Here is a 6,370-nt window from a genome sequence, read left to right as displayed (position 1 = left end):
ACACTGAGAAAGATAGGGGCTTATTGTGTTGCCTCCCAACGTATTCACCTTGAGGTGATGTCAACAATAACAGCCCATGCTAACTTACATCCAATTGGATATATATATATATATATATATATCATGATCTTTCAAACACGAGGAGCTTGCCAAATGATAAAATGAAAAAGGGAAAGGTGAGGATCACCTTGACTCAAGCATAAAGTAAAAACATAAAGTAAAAGATAGGCCCTTCGCAGAGGGAAGCAGAGGTTGTCATGCGTGTTTAGGGTTGATGCACAAAATCTTAATGCAAAAGAACGTCACTTTATATTGCCCCTTGTATGTGGACCTTTATTATGCAGTCCGTCACTTTTATTACTTCCACAACAAGTTCGTACAAAGCTTATTTTCTCTGCACTAATAAGTCATACATATTTAGAGAGCAATTTTTATTGCTTGCACCGATGACAACTTACTTGAAGGATCATACTCAATCCATAGGTAGGTGTGGTGGACTCTCATGGCAAAACTGGGTTTAAGGGTATTTGGAAGCACAAGTAGTATCTCTACTTTGTGCAAGGAATTTGGCTAGCATGACGGAGAAAGGCAAGCTCAACATGTTTGGAAGGTTAATGACAATATACTTTAACTGAGATGTCGGAAAACATAAACCATTATGTTGTCTTCCTTGTCCAACGTCAACTCTTTTAGCATGTCATACTTAATGAGTGCTTCACAATCATAAAAGATGTCCAAGATAATATATTTTTATGTGAACCTCTCTTTCCTTATTACTTCCTATTAATTGCAACGATGACCAAAACTACATTTGCCAACTCTCAACAACTTTTATGCCTCATACTTTCTATGTGTGAAGTCATCACTAACCATGTTATAAGCATATCAAACATATATATAAATTCAGATTTATGACATTCAATTCATTCCCCCCATTTACTCATAGGATATACATGAAGCACATGAGTAAATGACAAACTACCCCAAAAGATATGAGTGAAAGACACTGAGTAGTCAAATAATTAACTAGCCATGGGAGGGTTCCTTTTCTATTCAAAATTTCAGATCCAATGATTTTATTCAAACAGAAAGTAAAACAAAATAAAATGACATTGCAAGGATAGCACAACTCATGTGAAGAAGCAAAAACTTAGGTTCAACCGATACTAACCGATAGTTGTAGAAGAAGAAAGGTGGGATGCCTAACGGGGCATCCCCAAGCTTAGATGCTTGAGACTTCTTGGAATATTATATTGGGGTGCCTTGGGCATACCCAAGCTTGAACTTTTTGTGTCTCCTTAATTCTTCTCATATCATGGTTTCTCTTTTTATCAAAAGCTTCATCCACACCAAACTCAACAAGAACTCGTGAGATAGGTTAGTATAAACCAATGCAAAACCTTATCATTTTCTACTGTAACAAATCACTAGAATTATTATTCAACATTGCATACTAAATTGCTCTGCATATTTAATACTCCTATCCTCAAATAGAATCATTAAACAAGCAAACATATGCAAACAATCCAAACATAACAGCAATCTGTCAAAACAGTACAGCCTGTAAAGAATGCAAGAGTATCAATACTTCCCTAACTCCAAAAGTTATGAGAGAAAATTCCCACTGTAGTATATTTATCAGAGCTCATTATGCAAAAAGTTTCAACATTATATCATGCTCTGAATTTTCTAGGGAATTTTTACAACAGCGGTAAACTTTCTGTTTTCAAACAGCACCATGTATACTAGCAAAATAAACATGGTAAAGGATATCCTTGACATTTTTATTGAAATTAAAGATGCAAAACACTATTCTAAATAACAGAAAGCTAATACTAACAAAAGAAAATGACGCTCCAAGTAAAACACATATCATGTGACGAATAAAAATATAGCTCCGAGTAAGATGTACCGGTAGTTTTGAAGGCAAAAGAGGGGATGTCTTCCGGGGCATCCCCAAGCTTAGGCGCTTGAGTCTTCCTTGAATATTACCTTGGGGTGCCTTGGGCATCCCCAAGCTTGGGTTCTTTCCACTCCTTATTCTCCTCATATCGATATCTCACCCAAAACTTGAAAACTTCAATCACACAAAACTTAATGGAACTTCGTGAGATAGGTTAGTATGATAAAGAGTAAACCATGCACTTTGGTATTGTAAAAGATAAGGTTCATAATTGTTTTCAAATAATTCCTACTGTACCATATCATTTCTACCATTTATATAAGCCATAGAAACTAGAAAACAAGCAAACTATGCGATGAAAACAGAATCTGTCAGAAACAGAACAGTCTGTAATGATCTGAACAATAACCATACTTCTGCTACTAGAAAAATTATGAAATAAATTGGTGGACGTGAGGAATTTGTCTATTAATCTTCTGCAAAAAGAATCAACTCAAAAGAACTCTTCTGTAAAAAATGACAGCTAATCTCGTGAGCGCAATTTTTTTTGTTTTTTACAAGAAGATCACATTAACTCTCACCCAAGTCTTCCCAAAGGTCTTACTTGGCACTTTATTTGAAACAAAAGCTATAAAACATGATTACTACAGTATCTTAATCATATAGACACACAAAAACAGTAAGGGTAAATATTGGGTTGTCTCCCAACAAGCGCTTTTCTTTAATGCCTTTTAGCTAGGCATGATGGTTTCAATGATGCTCGCATAAAAGGAAAGATTTGAAACACAAAGAGAGAATCATGACGAATATGACTAGCACATTTAAATCTAACTCACTTCCTATGCCTAGGGATTTTGTGAGCACACAATTTATAGGAACAAAAGTCAACTAGCATAGGAAAGCAAAACAAGTATAACCTCAAAACTTTAAGCACATAGAGAGGAAACTTGACATTATTGCAACTCCTACAAGCACATATTCCTCCCTCATAATAATTTTCAGTAGCATCACGGATACCTACTTTGTTCTCATACTTAATTGGAACCTCTTCCGAAATAGTGGAATACTAACTAAAATTGACACTCTTCCAAATCCATTTTCATAAATATCGTACGAAGATTCAACACCCTCCAAGATAGTGGGATCACTAATTCCTAAAGTTGACACTCTTCCAAACCCAATTTAAATTATAGTATTATTCATACTCCAAAAGATATAAGTGAAGTTCCTAGAGCATTCTACAATTAATATAGACTAGCCAATATCCAAGCTCAAAATATATAAGTGAAGCGTACGAAGCAATTTACAAAACCATACTCAAACGATTTAAGTGAAGCACAAAGAGCAATTCTCTAAGACCATACTTAAAAGATATAAGTGAAGCACATGAAGTATTCTATAAATCAATGAAGAGCTATCTCATACTAGCATGATTCTTAAAGAAAAACAAAAACACAAAGGACACAAATCATGTGAACAAAACAAAAACCAAGGTATATCGATATTTGTTACAGAAGAAAGATGGGATGCCAACCGGGGCATCCCCAAGCTTAGATGCTTGAGTATCCTTTGAAATATTTACTTGGGTTGCCTTGGGCATCCCCAAGCTTGAACTCTTGTCTCTCTTTATTCTTCTCACATCGGTGACTCCTCGTTCTTCAAACACTTCATTCACAAAAACTTAAACAAAAACTTTGTGAGATCCGTTAGTGTAATAAAGCAAACTACCACTTTAAGGTACTGTAATTAACTCATTATTTCTTTATATTGGTGTTAAACCTAGTGTATTCAAACCTATATATGGTTCATACCCTATATACTAGGCATAGATGCAACAAAATAAGCAAACAACACACGAAAAACAGAATCTGTTAAGAACAGGATAGTCTGTAGTAATCTGGAAGTTTAGTAAACTTCTGTAACTCCACAAATTATGAAATAAATTTGAAAATTTGAAACATTTGTACAGAAGTAATGTGCAAAAAGTTTCAGACCTATTTGACTTTCCAGTAAAAAATTTAAATTCATGCACTAGAGCCAAAGTTTCTGTTTTTGTTCTGCACATAGTTAGCAAGCTATTTTATCATCCTACAACCAAAGCTTGGTACATTATTTTTATAATACAATGAATATATACAAGGTGATAATTATTTACAGAGAAACTTCCATGAAAAATTCTACATTGTTTCCGTGAGCATGAACACAAGTGCTCAAGGTCGACCCTCACTTCTTCAATGCATAACTTTCCAATCACTTCTCTTTTTGAAAAACTTTTTTAGGCATGAGAGGCAAGTAAATATTTTTTTAGTATTTTCATTCCTTTTAAATTTTTGTGTATGTTTCACCCACAACTAAACAGAAACAAAAAGGAAAAACAAAATCTACTAAGTAAAGAAAGCAAACAAGCACACACGAGAATATCAACCCCATGCTATTGGTCCCCGGCAACGGCGCCAGAAAAGAGCTTGATAATCCCCAAGTGCAGGGAATCATCGTAGCAATTCCCAAAGGTGGAAGTGATAAGTATGGAGTGTCGAACCCACAAGGAGCTAAAGGTAAGATCAATATTCTCTCAAGCCCTATCTGCCACTGATACGACTCTACGTCACCGAACGTTTGCTTCCAACTAGAAATAAGAAATAAAACCGTGTTGTGGGTATAAAGAGGATAAATTTGTATGATATCGGAGAGCTAAAATATAAAAGTAGGTGTTGTTATCATAAAGTTAGAATATATTACTAAATAATATAAATAGCGAGTGTGGAATAATGGTGGATCGGTGTGCAGAATTGTCCTAAGCAATTGTTAACAAGATCGATAGTCGTCATTGCAATTTCATATGAGGGAGAGGCATAAACTAACATATTTTTCCTACTTCGATCATATGCTCTTATGATTAGAACTCTCGCAAGCATCCGCAAATACCAAAGATCCACTAAGGTAAAACCCAACCATAGCATTAAAGCATCAAGTCCCCTTTTATCCCATACGCAACAACCCCCTTACTCGGGTTTAAGCTTCTGTCACTCTAGCAACCCACTATAAGTGAATCATGCACGTATTGCAACACCCTACAGCGGGAATCCCTCACGCTTGCGCAACACGGAGGGCACCATAGGACAGCACCAAAATAAAACATACAACTTGTACCAATCTAGATCATCAATCAACTCAAAGACAAAAGATATCTACTCAAAACATCATAAGATGGCAACACATCATTGGATCATAATATGTAGCATAAAGCACCATGTTCAAGTAGGGATTATAGCGGGGTGCGGGAGAGTAGACCGCGTAAAAGAGATGAGGATGGTGATGATGATGGTGATGTTGATGAAGACGATCACCGTGGCGATGATTCCCCTCCCGATGGCACTCCGGTGCCACCAAGAGAGAGGAGGAGAGGTTCTCCCCCTTGTGCTTCCTCCTCCATGGTTTTCCCCCTCTGGTCCTTGGCCTTCATGGTGATGATGGCCCCTCCGAGATCCTCCTCCATGGCCTCCGATGATGATGGCCCCCTCCGGCAGGGTGCCAGAGAGGGCCTAGCTTGATTTCTCGTGGCTACAGAGGCTTGCGGCGGCGGAACATCCGATCTAGGTTAATTCCCGAAGGTTTCTGTATTTATAGGAATTTTTGGCGTTGGTTTCATGTCAGGGGGGTCTCCGGGCTGTCCACGAGATAGGGGGTCGCGCCCTAGGGGGGGGGCACGGCCCCCACTGTCGTGGGCAGCCCGGGACTCTTCTGGCCCAACTCCGATGCTCCGTGGTCTTCTTTTGGTCCATAAAAAATCCTCAAAAATTGGCACGTCCATTGGACTCCGTTTGGTATCCCTTTTCTGTAAAATACAAAAACAAGGAGAAAACAGAAACTGGCACTGGGCTCTAGGTTAATAGGTTAGTCCCAAAAATCATATAAAATGACATATAAATGCTTATAAAACATCATAGATGGATAATATAATAGCATGAATACTTCTTAAATTATAGATACGTTGGAGACGTATCAGCATCCCCAAGCTTAATTCCTGCTCGTCCTTGAGTTGGTAAATGATAAAAGAAATAATTTATGAATTGTGAATGCTAGAAGGTGCACAAATTTGATCAATGATAATTTCAATCACCTTTTCTAGCATCAATATGTGTCATAATAGTAGCTTATCTCATAAAACTTTTCATGATCAAGTAACAATCTATTCACAATGTCAAGCATGGTTCAGAAACTTCATTGAGAACTAACAAACTATAATCTCAGTCATTGAAGCAATTGCAATTTATCATAACATCAGAAAGAGTCAAGAATGGACCTTTTCAGCAAGTCCACCTACTCAACTATCATATAGTCTTCTACAATTGCTAACACTCACGCAATACTTGTGGTTATGGAGTTTCAGCCGGACACTCAGAAAGATAGGGGCTTATTGTGTTGCCTCCCAACGTATTCACCTTTAGGTGATGTCAACAATAATAG

Source organism: Triticum dicoccoides, chromosome 7B (genome assembly GCF_002162155.2).
Source record: "Triticum dicoccoides isolate Atlit2015 ecotype Zavitan chromosome 7B, WEW_v2.0, whole genome shotgun sequence".
NCBI lineage: Eukaryota > Viridiplantae > Streptophyta > Magnoliopsida > Poales > Poaceae > Triticum > Triticum dicoccoides.
Note: the sequence above shows the minus strand (reverse complement) of the source record.